The sequence below is a fragment of the Zootoca vivipara genome, chromosome 3 (assembly GCF_965207765.1).
Source record: "Zootoca vivipara chromosome 3, rZooViv2.hap1.1, whole genome shotgun sequence".
NCBI classification, from domain to species: domain Eukaryota; kingdom Metazoa; phylum Chordata; class Lepidosauria; order Squamata; family Lacertidae; genus Zootoca; species Zootoca vivipara.
Window position 1 is genome coordinate 86,440,505 of NC_142586.1, and position 14,611 is coordinate 86,455,115.

The following is a 14,611-nucleotide window of genomic DNA, read 5'->3' on the forward strand; positions in this document are numbered from 1 at the left end:
CCTCGTCATGCAATGCCCTTCATCACAGACACCATACACACATAGATTTTTAGGAAGCGATCTCGGTGAAGATCTCTTGCTGTAGGAACTGAATGGATGCTTAGGGACCTGTCTAATTCCAAATCAGACCATCGGTCCATCTCAGTATTGCTTAGACTGGCGGTTTTTAGCTGGTCTCCACTGTTTCAGGCATGAGTCTTCCCTAGCCCTACCTGGAGATGCAACGGATTGAATGTGGAGCTTTCTGCTGACCTACGACCCTTCCCGTGCCAGTTTATATCATAGTGGAGCTAATGAGGACCTGTCATTCCAGAGGGACTTACAACAATTTCAGTAAAATTATCAGGAAGTACACAGTGTAATTATTAGACACCTTCCTCCACCCCCTCTCAGTATTGGACCATCCATAGGGAGCCATATATCTGGTTTTTGAAACATAGTATTTTGTTCTAGATTTAGTAATATTTCTTTTTCTGAGTTTCTATGTAAATAATAAAGGAATCTTAATATATTATGGATAAATCTATATATCCAAAGGAATAGTTCATGGATATTATAGAATGGTAGAAGGGCTAGGCATTTAATGTCCAGGGCTCAACCTGTTCACTCTGAGCCTTAAGACTCTCTTGCTTCCTCTCCACACATTAGCGAGGAGTTAATCTCTGATCCTAAGCCATAGGAAGTGAAAGCTCTGTAGGAAGTTGGCTCTCCTCCAAGAGGAGAGTTGCACCTCTCCTCCTCCTTTATGGATTAGCATTGACCACAACAGAATTTCTGTGTAATTATCCTTGAGGAGGCTGAGGCTCAGGTCCCTAGCCAATGCTGGTGGCTGGACAGCTCTAGATACCGCCCCTTCTTTCCTTCCGTACTGTTCTGAGGTTCTGGCCCTGCATGTGGATTGGATAGAAAAATTCTAGCCTCTAATCTAGAATTATGATTCTAGTCTCCCCCAATACATTAACTTAAGAGAAGACAAGTTTCTTTTTCAACTTGCGTTTCCTTCTTGCTAAGAAGAAATCACCGGCATCCCTTGATTTTTCTCAGGATATAGCGAAGAGCATTAAGTGCTACTCATGTTCCTCTAGCAATCAGGCAGCAGCATCTACTCCGAGTGATATGGAGGAGCCTGCCAAAGGCCATCAAAAGTGTGTTTTATTTTGTTAAAGCAGTTTGCCTTTCTAATGTTTCGCAAAGCTTTGAAGCCCTAAAGCTGCTCAACTACTTCAGGGTGGATTGTTGCTGAAGGAAACGTGGGTCCAGTAAAATGAAGGACTGCTACTGCCTTGAAGAATTAAAATATCAAAGCTTTCCTACTATTAATTCTGCTGAGGAATACATCATGGGGCTTAATGCCTGTGTATTTTACAAAATCCACAGCCTCCAACCCTGACTTCCTCTCACTCTAGCCACATTATGGTCCCGCGTAGCATTCTTCAGAGAGCCAGTAAAACAGGTAAGAGGGCTGGGCCTGCTTCTGGTTCCTATAATTCAAGCATAGCCAACTTGGTTTTCTCTCCTGCAAATTCTTCTTATTCAAAATACTTTCTACTGTTTGCTCAAACTTTAAGATATTCATCTGAAGCATTGCTTTCTGGCCTTCCAGTGAGAGCTGTTATTGGCAGGGCCAGGCTTTCTGTGGTGGTGGCTGCAAACCTTTGGAACTCATTTCCTAGGGAAACATGCATGGTTCCATCGCTGCTAGCTTTTAAGGAAACTCTTAATTCAATCTGCATTTGGTTAACTTTTTAACATGCTGTGCTTTTAAAACAGTTTATTGATGTTGCTCATAAATTGATGGGATCGATGGGGTAGGTTGTTGTTGTTTATTATGTTGTATTTTAACTTTTTGTAAATTGCCTTGGGACTGCAGTGTGACCTGAAACATGGGTTAGAAATCTTTTAAATCTTTTTCCTTTCTTTTTTTGCTGTGAGACACCAGTTTTCCCTGATTATAGCTTCTTAAAGAACAGAGAAGGAGAGTAACATTTAAGGAAGTGGAACATGTAATGATATTATTATTTATATCCCTCTATCATCTCTGAACACAGATTTTTCAGGGTTTTGGAATACAATGCAAACTTGTGGGATGTGTGTGCATGCCATGGGCATGGAATGGAGCTGCTTCTACTGATAGCTCCTTCAGCTCTCTCTGCAATCTCTCTGCAAAAAAGAAAAAAGAAACACACACACACACACACACACACACACACACACCACCATGCCAAGTAAAAGCTGATTGTAATGCATGTACAATGTGTAATCTTTCTTTTCTCTCTCTTTTTTCTGCCTACAACGATACCCCCTAGTTAAAGTTTAGAACTCTTGGGACTATTACAGTTACAAATAATATTCTGCAAGTGTATATCACTCGCAGACGTCAAGCCTAACTTCAAGACAAGAGCATGTCTCTTGCCTTAAATTTCTTATTAGTGAAGGAAAGCCATTTCATGTCTCAATGTAATAAAATGCTATATAAGTGACTGTTTTAGGCCAAATCCTTGCGGCCACTCTAAAAAATTCATGTGGGAGTCCATTTTTAAAAATGTTTTATTCACAGCCCCATCTTAACCCTGTTTAGAGCCCATTAAGAGCTTATGTTTTCTTGCCCTCATTTTTGCCTCAGCCGAAGGAGCTTCACCTGGAACTCTGGGGCAAAGTCAAAGTCTGCTGTTAAGCCACAAGAAGCCTAGTGAGGCTATCTTCAGATCACATGATTCTTATGCACGCATGCAGTTCATAAAGGTATAGCTGGAGGCGGATGCATGGGTTTATTTTACAAGCCCCTGAGTGCAGCATTCCAGGAATTAGCTCCTACCACTGAGTTTCCCATACTGCATTTACGCTGTTTAGTTTTCGGTCAGTGCTCCACATGGAATAAGGCACGACAAGCACATTCTGTCTAAAAGCCACCTATACCAGGCTTTACTCAACCTCGGCCCTCCAGATGTTTTGAGACTACAATTCCCATCATCCCTGACCACAGGTCCTGCTAGCTAAGGGTCATGGGAGTTGTAGGCCAAAAACATCTGGAGGGCCGAGGTTGAGGAAGCCTGACCTATACATTAAAAATTCCCATTAAGCTCCTCTTTTGTCCCTATGGCTCAGGTATTTGTTATAGCTCAGGAGGCTTTCAGTCGATGAATTGACTTTAGCTATTTGCCACAGCCATGTCTATTTACACTCCAGAGCATAGCTGTCAAGTTCTCCCTTTTTAAAAGGGGAATTCCCTTATGCTGAATAGGCTTCCTCGCGAGAAAAGAGAAAACTTGACAGCTATGCTCCGGGGGGGGGGGGTCTCTTTAATACTCAGGATGCTCTTTCCCCCAGAGCCAATTATTTGGCTACTGGAGTATCTCCCTCTACCACTTAAAAAATTCTGGATTAAAAATCATTGCCTCCTTCTTGGGAGAATGCATGATTAATGCTAGAGTTGCCTAACAAATGGAATAACAAGTCTTTTGGAAGAATCAGCACGTATTTTGCAAAAGGAAGTCTTGCCGCATTCGCTTATTAGTGAGCTGGAATTATCAGCATTAATTCAATGAAGGTCTTGTTCACTTTGACATCCATAAATGACATCTGCGCCAGCAGCTGCTAACACCAGTTCATGGTGGTTCTAAAGAAGAGCTTGATGGATCAGGCCATTGGCCCGTCTAGTACAGCATCCTGTTCCCACAGTGGCCAACCAGATGCTCGTGGGAAACCCACAAGCAGGACCTGAGCACAAAAACACTCTCCTGTTATTTCCAGGAGCTGGTATTCAGAAGCATTAGAGTAGTCTACAGTAGCCATTGAGAGCCCTCTCCTCCATGAATCTGTCTAATCCTCTTTTAAAGCCATCCGAGTTGGTGGCTGCCATTGCCTCCTGCCATGCATTGCAACCAAAGAAAAAAGAGAGCCAATGGCTTTAATTTCACTGAATGTTGTAATTAACATTTAGGTCACAAAGCTTAAACAAACTCCATTTGGGATTAATTTAGGCCACATCCACACCATACATTTAAAGAACTATTATACCACTTTGACCGTCCCAAACATCCTAGGGACTAGTTACAGGTAGGTAGCCGTGTTGGTCTGAGTCGAAGCAAAATAAAAAAATTCCTTCAGTAGCACCTTAAAGTAGCACCTTTATATAAACTTAGTTGGTCTTTAAGGTGCTACTGAAGGAATTTTTTTATCCTAGGGACTGTTAAGTGTGCTGAGAACTGTTAAGAGACCTTTATTGCCACCACAGAGCTACAATTTGTGCAATTCATTGGGAAGAGCCATTGATTATTGAACCACTCTTGGTATTGTAGCTCTATGTGGGGGTGAGTGGCCCTCCTTAACAGCTCTCAGCACCCTTAATAGACTACAATTCCCAGGATGTTTTGGGGGGAGCTATAAGTGTTAAAGTGGCACCATAGTACTTTTAAATGTAAGAGGGAGTTGCGGCCTCAAATTAAGAAGCAGAAGCAGAATTGGAACTGATTAACCAATCTGGCGCTATCTCTCATGGTTTACAAATAGACTGTGGCTACTTCTCCCACTGCAAAAATAATATGCAATATTCATGCTTTGATTCTCCAGGACATACCAATTATATTTGGATTGCATGTTCTATCCATGCTTTACACTCCAGCTGTCAGAATGTAGTGTTTTGCAGGTGGCCTGTGCCTGTGGGCAGATAGTATAGATATATATATATATAAAACAAGCCCTGAAACTTCCTAATACTGTAGGACAATTCCGCTTGGTGGGGGGAGGGGGAGGGGGAAGGAAATGAAAAACAGCATGGGGAGTTTTTGCAAATGAGTGACTATCATGTAATCATCTTTCCTAGAATCTTGCTTCTATCAATATTTTATTTCATTTCTCTTTAGCACTGTAGGCTACTTTAGAAGTCAGCATGCTCTTCCAGCTAGTGTTTGCCTTCTGTGTCTCTGCAGGACCCTGTTCAGATTTTTGGTGGTGAATTATTAGTCCCCTTCTGTTGCTCTAGTAAGTGGCAGTTCTGTATGAAAGGTGGCCCTCTTTGTTGGGCTCTAATTAATGCTTATGTAATCTCAATCTCCTTCTCCCTCCCCCCTCCTCTCTCTTGTGCATGTGTGCACGTCCTTCCTGGGCGCAGTTTGAATGGTGCAATCCTGTGCAGTGAGATGCCTTTTTTTTTGCAGTGCACATACTGGAAATTAAATAAACACAGGAATGGTTTCAAAGTGTGAGGAAAGAAGAAAGTAGACTTGTAAGACAGAAAGTCAGTTATGGTAGCTTCTGGATGACCTGTTGAGCATTCACCCTGATTTGTCTGCACAAAGTTTGCAGGAAGCTTAGATGTGCGGGCTATTTATTGAGCATCGGTCCTGATTTATTTGGAGGATGTGTATACATTGCATTAAATGCATGTTATTCCACCCCACACTTTCCAGTGCATTACCCTGTCACTTTACTTTTCACTTTACTTTTACCCTGTACAGTGTTTTTTTGTTGGCTGGCGGCAGGTTTATTGCACAAGAAATGTGATTCTATCCCACCCCAAAATAGTGGCAGTCCGGGATCAAAATATGTCTGCTGGAGAAGAAGTAGAACAGTTATGGATTCACCTGAAAAGAAGTGCAAGCAAGGCCTTTTTTTCAGCTGGAGCTCACCAGAGTTCAGCTCTGGCACCTCTCAGGTGGGCACCACTGCCATTCTAAGACAACAAGGGAAAAGGATCTGTGTATCTGAAGAAGTGTGCATGCACACGAAAGCTCATACCAAAATATAAACTTAGTTGGTCTTTAAGGTGCTACTGAAGGAATTTTTTTATTTTGCTTCGACTCAGACCAACACGGCTACCTACCTGTAACTAGAACAAGGGAAAAGTTCACAATGAGCCACAGCACCTCTTTCTCTAGAAAAATAGCACTGAGTGTAAGCATCCTCATTGATCACTGGTGGTGCCTACCTCACAAGGTTGTTTTGAGGGTGTATATGGCATAAGAATTGCAAGGCAATTTGAACCCTCAACTGTATTATTCCTTCATGAAGGAAAACCCATATTGGGAAGGGTGTAACATGGATATTATATCCTGCCATCAACAGAAGTTTGGTTTCTCCTCTCATTCATAAATAGAGCTTTCAAAACGTGTGTGGGGATGTTTGCTGTTTTGTGAATGCTTATCGGATCTGGTTACAGGCGTGTAGAATCCCAGAATATCCAACCCTATTCCATTGTTGTTTGAAACCTGTGACTTCCTAATTGTCTGGTTGCAGTCAAGGTCACTCAGTCAAACACCCAGGGAGACGCCTACCAGTAAAATCTCTTCCTCACTCCTGCATCTTAATACTTCTTTGAAGAAGTTGTTGCTATGCAGCCTTGTTTGTTCACGGTATGTGACACTGTTTGCCTGCTCTGTATCTATAACTTGTTAAGTGTGAGTCAAGGGCTGGCCTGAGACAGAGATCCTTGCAGCTTTCCAAAACTGCCACCTGACCTACAGGTGAAGGCAAAATCGCTAAGGGCGAAGACCCTCACAGGCAAGTTCTGTGGCTGTCCCAAGAGATGGCAATTTAGAAACGGGAGGATCTGGTTCCTGAAGTACGGAGGAGTTTGCAAAGCAGGTGAGTGACCAGAGCTGCATTCTCTTCTGGCTGCTCTCTGTGGACTAGGCTGTCCCTTAGAAGGCTGTTTACATTGACTGTGCAGGAAATACATTAGTCGGTCGCACAGTATTCTGCTAGGGAGTTTGTTATGTAACTGTCATGTCATTTGTTGTTTATCCTTGAATTAGAGAGGTATATTTTGCTTCAAACCACTGTAGAACTCCCCAGAATTGAGAGGCAGTGCAAATATTATCAGGAGAAGGGGGGGGGGGCAACGACTCCAGAGAAGGTTTCCTACCAGCTGAAGCCCCGGTGATTGTCAATCAACCCTTGGAGAACTGAGAACGAGCCATTCAAGTGACCCTTGTACAAAATATGACATAGGTGTTCAAATGTGATGAGGAAATTGTGAGGGCAAGGAGCTACTTGACTGGATCCTCATATATATATATATATATATATATATATATATATATATATATATATATGGGGTGAGGAGAAGAACCAGAGAACTACATTTACCTCAGTGAAAGTGAGGTAAAGTTGCAAGAAAACAACACCATTCATTCCTCAACCCCTTCAATGAACCCACACGGAGTCGTATAAATGGTCTCTGCTTTATCCTCACAGCAACCCTGTGAGGTAGGTTAAGCAGAGAGGCAGACAAGAGAAAGAGAGTATACTCTATCAGCCTACCACACTGTAGCCCTTGTGCCATTTTGGAAGTGAGTGACAAAAGGTGCTGCAAGTACTGTTGTATGATTGTAGGCATTTCTTGCACAATGTTGAGTGAGCTGCATGGAAGCTTAATTCTGCCATTAAGGATGAGCCTACACAGCCTGTCAAGTAGCCCAAACTGTACCATTTTTGGACAGGCTTCGGAATTGTGAAGTGCAGTGTCAGGGGAAAAACAATCCAGTAGGGGCATTTTGACGCTGTGGTCTAAACCACTGAGCCTCTTGGGCTCACCGATCAAAAGGTTGGCGGTTCGAATCCTTATGATGGGGTGAGCTCCCGTTGCTCTGTCCCAGCTTCTGCCAACCTAGCAGTTCAAAAACACACCAATACAAGTAGATAAACAGGTATTGCTGTGACAGGAAGGTAAACAGCATTTCCGTGCGCTCAGGTTTCCGTCATGCTGCACCAGAAGTGCTTTAATCATGCTGGCCACATTTTGTGGACAAACGCCAGCTCCCTCGGCCTGGAAAGTGAGATGAGCAGCTCACCCCATAATTGCCTTTGACGGGGTCCTTTACCTTTTACTTTCTGTGGTTAGCTAGCATAACACACATGAACACACATGCGGAGTAATGGTGGTTCCATTTGTTGTGTTCTATGCATTTGTTTTCTGTGAATAGTGTGCTCTTGTGAACCCAATGGCCACTCACCACTTTCCCTGGGGGGCGGGTGGTTGCGGCCCCTCGCTCTCCACCTCCTTGTCCAGCAGCCAGAATACACATGAGGAATTGAGGGATGGTCTTCCTGCCAAAATGGTCTGCTTCGAACGGGCCAATCCGAGGCTCCTCCTGGAGGGCAGTGCCTTTCTCACATATATGCTGCATTACAATTTGGAGGTCCATCCCTTTCTAGGATATGTATGTCTCTAGAAAAGGGAATTCTACACATGCTTGGGAGCACTCAGTCCAAGGTACCAAAATTCTTTTTAAAAAGTTGACAACCTCAACTCTGGGTGAGACACCCCTGACTTCAATTCTAGCATCCCAGAATCAGGCACATTAGCAAGATGTGTTCAGTGACAATAATTCACCGAGAGTTAATAACTTTTCAGGTTATAATACAACTCAGTTCATGCTTCTTTGGGGTACCAGAAACAGGAAGCACAGGTCTCCGTACACACTCAGCCCCAAACTAAAGCCTTTATTTATTTGAATCTCCTTCAACTGAGTAAAAATAAAGCTTGGCCCTTGAACCCCTGTAGTAATTGCTCAACAGTTCCTGTTAAATGGTTCAGAAATTTCCCAAAATGGGTACCCATGACTACTCAAGCGGTAACTGTGGAGCTGTCAAAGAGCAATGGCTTTTTGATGGCTGTTTAATTAAAAGTGTAATTTTAAGTACTTTATAGGGAAAGGGGAAAGCAAATTCTGAATCTGAAGCTTTTAAAAAAAGAAATCTGGATGTTTACAATAAAACAACATGTTTTATTGACACGAACAGCCTTCATTATACTGTTTTGGAAGCAAGGTGAAATATTTTCTATTTCAGGGGCATATCCAGACACAAAGAATAATAGAATCATAGACTTGTAGCATTGGTAGGGACTCCAAGGGTAATCTAGTCCAACCCCCTGCAGTGCAGGAATCTTTTGCCTAATGTGGGTCTGTGACTTCCTGTTGAAGCAACAACTGCTTTTTATACCACAAATGCTCTGGCATACTTTTGTCCCACTTTTGTCCTACATCACTCTTCCTGACAGCAATAATATAACAACCCTGAGGGAGCATTGCAGAACAAGCATTGTGTGCAGCGGGGTTGGACTAGATGACCCTCAGGGACCCTTCCAACTCTACAATTATATGATTCTATGAGCAAACTAAAGCAGAATCAATTTGCCACTAATGCACTATTGATGTATCAAGAATGTGCTGCAGAATACACTCCCAGGAAAACACCAGGAGGGGCCCTCTGTTTCCCCTTTGTTCAACGTTAGGACTGTAAGCTTTTCCTAGGCAAGCACCAATCTTTTACTTAGTAATGAATTATGCACAGTGAGGGAACTGTATCAATCAATAAAAATTAGTGACTGGAGTGGGGAGCAGAGAGAGAATTCTAATGTGTCATTGAGTAGATGGATCTTGGTCAACTTTGTACGCAGGTGGCAAATCTCAAGACTGTGCAAGAGCTAGTTTGCGGAAGTGTCATTTGCCTCTCCTTGCCAAATGGATGCAGTCTCAAGAAGCAGAGCTCTGCAAAAGCACAACTGGTGGGAACAACAAATGCTCAACACCGGCTCCTCCTGGCTTTTGAGAATTCCTGAGAATGTTTTCAGCAATGCCATCCTCCTGTCATTGACAAGCAGTTTCAGGGACGCTCAGCTCCTCTAAGGGAAATGAGGCGGGCACTCCCTTAGCTCATTATTAGAGATGTTTGCTGGTTACTCTCTTCCCTCTCTAGAGAGGAATCCTTTTCTTGCTGTTACTTCGGGAGATGCTGTCTCATCTCTGACTCGGCAAGAAGAAACTTGCCGGGGGATGTAGAGAAGATTCTTGGTGCTTGCAAAGACGGTTTTGCCCTGAAAGTGTCAACAGGCAGGTAAGGATCTCATCCATCTTGCAGATAGGGTCAGGTGTGGTGCAAAAGAGTCAAAGTGACCCTAAAGTTACAGCCTCTTATTTGGTGGCATGTGGAACCATAGAATTATCTGAGTCGTTTAGCATTGCCAGCTTTGGCTTCCATGCCTTGTAGCATCTGTTTGTTTGCAGACAGTAGCAGCTCATAATGCTTTAATCTGCTCAAGAAATTGGAATGACTCTGGATGGTTTCTGGTCAGCTGTGCTTACCCTATACTAGTAATTTCTTCCAGCCTTATGATCTGTTTGGACTAAATCTCCCTCCTTCGGTTACTGACTCCCAGCAGTCAGATAAGCATCTGAAGAGGCAGAGGCAGGTGAAATCTTTGGTGAAGTTCCAAAATGGGTGGATAAAGTGGGGACATGATACATATTCCCAAGGACCAGTTCCTCAAGTTCAGGAACCATGGCTGGAGCAGCCAGCCAAGTCCCCTGACCCAGCCGGGCTGATGAATGGCCATAGTAGCTGCAGGGAGCAAGGCATTGGACCCTGCCCCCAGAGTCCCCAGCTCATGGGGCGCCTTAGCAATGACATACTGGAGGCCACCATTCATTTACTCTGCAATAGCATGTCCTGCACGGGCTGCTGAAATATAAGAAGGTTAAATAGAGTGCCTAATCTCACAATGGATTTGATTGTAAGTCTTTCAAAAGAGCTGTAACTGGAGAACATTTAGCTGTGTGTACTATCCAAATAACATGTATCCAGAGTATACTAGTTATGAGGGCAGGAAGGATGGAAGAGAATCTACTGCACTCTGATGCTACACACATTAGCATCTTTGTAAAAGCATCTTCCAAGTCTGGGATGGGGAACCTGTGGTGCTCTGGATGTTTTGGGGACCACAGCTCCCACAATCCAAGACCATTTGCCATGCTGGCTGGGGCTAATGGGAGCTAAAGCCCAACAACATGGATTCCACACTTCTGCTCCAAGTATTTCCAAGCAAAATAAGGATAGCGATTGGCTAGTTACCACAAAAGAGAAATCATATTGGGTGAACAGGGCAGATAGAACCAAGCACACAGTGGTTTTTACATCTAAACTTATTCACACATGCAAATCATCACTGGATGTTGCAGCCATAGTATCACAGAACTGTAGAGTTGGAAAGGGACCCTGAGAGTCATCTGGTTCAATCCAGTGCGAAGCAGAAATCCTGCCCACAGTGGGGCTCAAACCACCAACCTTCTGGTTAACAGCCAGATACACTGAACCATTATGCCACTCAAGTGATGAGCATGCCTGTATGAATCAGCCCTCTTTCTGATGAAGAACTGAAGAATTCTCACAGATCTTTTTTTTTTGCCAAATCATTTTTTATTTTTTATATACAATACAATACCTACAATAACAAACATACATCTACATCCACATACAAAAACATTTAACATTACATTCATATTTTCATTAACTCTCTTCCTTTACGGCTTTTCCAAGCCTTGACTTCCTTCAATTCCAGTCTTATGACTTTCCATTATCATTTCTTTTTTTTTTTAAATTTATTTTTATTAAAGGTTTTCTCAGTTTACAAAGACATGGGCAGTGTCTCTCATAGCATTTTTACAGATCAGTTTCAATTGTTGAGACATTGGGGAGGAAAAGGGGGAGAGCGGTAGATAAGGGGAGGGGGTGGGGGTAGTGTGACAATGTTTCTAGTTTACTTAAAGTGTGTTGGGGGGGGTTGTCAGCATCGGTTGTGCAGGTTCTTTGTTGTGCAGTTGTTTTCCTTTGATGGTGAGAGTTGTTGGGGTTGGCCTAGGATGTAGTTTTCTTTTGTGGTTGGCTGTGGAGGTCTGTTTTATGTGAGTAGGGTGGGCGGGTCAGGTTAGCCATATTGATTTGTATGCTGTTGGTGGATTTCTGTCGTTGTCTTGTTGCGCTGTGTATGTGATAAAGGGGAACCATACTGGGGTGAAGCCGTCTTCTTCTATTTGACCCCGTGTCAATTTCAACTTATTGGTTAATTTTTCTAATAGGGCTGTTTCCCATACCGTCTGGTACCATTGGTCCATGTTTACTCCTGCCAGGTCTTTCCAGTGTCTGGTTATGGTGTTTCTGGTAGCTGAGAGTAAGTGGGTTATGAGTTCTTTGTGATGTAGGTGGGCATTATTGTCCTGGAAGATGTTTAGCAAGGCCAGTTCTGGGGTAAGTTCTAATGTTTGTTGGGTTATTTTACCTACTTCTCTTACGGTTGTTCTCCAGAATTGTTGGGCTTTGGGGCATTCCCACCACATGTGGAAATATGTGCCTGTTGATGTGCATCCTCTCCAGCATTTTGATGAGGTTCCTGGGCGTATTAGTGCTAGTTTTCGTGGTGTTAGGTACCACCTGTAGATGGTTTTCAGAGTGAGTTCTTTCCTTTTTGCTGATATGGATTTAAATGGGGGTTTAGACCATATTCTGGTCCATTGAGTGGGGTTGATTTCATAGCCTATATCTTCTTCCCATTGTTTTTTTATTGCGTCTGGGGAGTTTGTGGAATTTTGGAGCAGTATTTTATATATTGCAGATACCATCCCTTTGCCGTGACCCTTTGTCGTTAGAAGGAGGTTTTCAAAAGGTGTCAGGGGTCTTGTTGCTGCTAATTTTATTGCTGGCTTGTTTAAGAGGGCATGTAATTGGTGTTGTGCTAACCAGGGTATTTGGGTGTCTTCTAGTTTATCCTGTATTTCTCGTGTTGTCAGAGGTATGTTATTTTTATAGAAGTCTGTTAGGCGATATAGGCCTTTGGTTTGCCAAGTTTTAGTTTGGATGTTTTGTGCTGCCTGGTGGAATAATGGATGGTAGACCAGGGGGAGTAGTGGGGATGTGGTTGGGGTTAGTTTGTCCGTTTCTGTTTTCCATGCTTTGAACATGGTTTGTGTGTACCTATTAAGTGTTGTGGGGATCCTTCTTAGTTTGTTTGGGAGGAATGGGTATGCTGTGGTGCTGATATTTTCAATTGTGTCTCTCTCTAAGTGTATCCATTGTTTTGTCTCATCTTCCAGTATATACGGGATTATATGTCGTATTTGATTGGCCCTGTAATATGTTTCTATGTTAGGGATTCCCCATCCTCCTTGTGAGGTGGGGAGGTGCAGGTATTTGGTGCTTACTCTTGGTTTTTTATGTGAGAAGATGAAGGAGTGCAGTTTTCTCTGCCATCTGCGGAGTTGAATTGGGGGGATCCAGACTGGGAGGGTTTGGAATAAGTAGGTTAATTTTGGGAGAGTGATCATTTTGATCATTGCCATTTTATCTGAGAGGGTGAAATTCATGTTGTCCCATCTCTTCAGGTCTTTGTTTATTTGTCGCCACAAGGGTTTATAGTTGTGTAGGTATAATTTGTTGAGATTTTTGGTTATTTGTACCCCTAGGTATCTGAACTTGGTGTGGCAGAGTTTTATTTTGGTGATATTAGTGAGTTCTTTCTGGGTGTGGGGAGGAGTGTTGAAGCACATGGCTTCTGATTTTGCAAAGTTTACTCGCAGGCCTGACACCGTTGCAAATGTGTTGAGTTCTCTGGTTAGGGAGATTGCTGTGTTTAAGGGGTCTGATGTTGTGACCATTAGGTCATCTGCAAAGAGCCCTATTTTATATGTTCTGCCTTTTATTTCCACTCCTTTGATGTCTGTGGCTGCACGGATTCGGATTGCTAGCGGTTCTAGGGCCAGTATAAATAGGAAGGGGGATAGTGGGCATCCTTGTTTTGTGCCCCTTTGGATTTTTATGCTATTGGAGTCTATGTTGTTGATTCTGCATTTTGCTGAGGCTTGGGAGTATATTTGTTTGAGGACTTGTAGAAAGTTTGGGCCAAATTTCATGCTAGTTAATACTGCTAACAGGTATTTCCATTCTAGGCAATCAAAGGCCTTGAGGATGTCTAGAGACATAATTGTCAGTGGGGTTTTGGTTGCCTTGCTGTGTTCGATTAGGTTCAGCAGTTTCCTGATGGGGTCTGTGATATTGCGACCAGGGACGAAGCCAGTCTGATCTGGGGCTACTAAATTGCATAAGAAGTTTTTTAAGCGGTTGGCCAGGATTGATGTGAATATCTTGTAGTCTTGGTTTATTAATGAGATTGGGCGATATGATTCGACTTTGAGATTGTCCTTCAGTGGTTTTGGGATGGAGACTATTTTGGAGTGGGTCCAGGTTTGGGGGATGGGCCCCCCTTTCATGATGTCGTTAAATAAGCGAGTCATGTGTGGCATTAGGGGTTCTTTGAATTTCTTATAGAATTCTGCTGTGAAGCCGTCTGGGCCTGGGGCTTTGTGTGGTTTCAGGTTTTTTAGGACCATGTCTATTTCCTCTGGGGTGATGGGCCTGTCCATGTATTCCTGTTCTTCATCTGTTAAGGTAGGCATGGTCAGTCCTGCTATAAATTCTTTTATTCCCTTCTCAGGTGGGTTGTGGGATGTGTATAGACTAGAGTAAAATTCTGCAAATTCTGAAGTTATTTCTTTGGGGGAGAATGTTGTGTTGCCGTCTTTTTTGGTGATGCAGTGTATTCTTGTTTTGAGTGTTCTTTTCCTACATCTATTCGCTAATAGTCTGGAGTTCTTCCCTCCATATTCATAGAAGCGTTGTTTAGAATATAGAATGTTGATCATTGTTTTATTAATTTCTAGGGAATCTATTTCTCTTCTCTTTTGTTCTATAAGTTTAAGAAGTTTTTTGGATCCTGTTTGTTTGTAGCGTGATGAGAGGGTTGTAATTTCTTGTTCCAGTTTACTAATCTTTGTGGTGGTTT

The 14,611-nt window shown here is 42.9% G+C and overlaps 1 protein-coding gene across 2 annotated transcripts in view; it reads left to right on the top strand.

Moving 5' to 3' along the window:
* Positions 1 to 6,441: 6,441 nt before the first annotated feature.
* Positions 6,442 to 14,611, top strand: part of TOGARAM2 (TOG array regulator of axonemal microtubules 2) — a 67,018-nt gene continuing 58,848 nt past the window's right edge. Inside the window, exon 1 of one of the 2 annotated variants that reach the window (XM_035110505.3) lies at positions 6,442 to 6,582. The gene's annotated coding sequence lies outside the window, so the exon portion shown is untranslated. Of the gene's footprint in view, positions 6,583 to 9,453; positions 9,838 to 14,611 lie in introns of those variants that run through there. The other variant, XM_088666607.1, reaches the window with a different exon arrangement.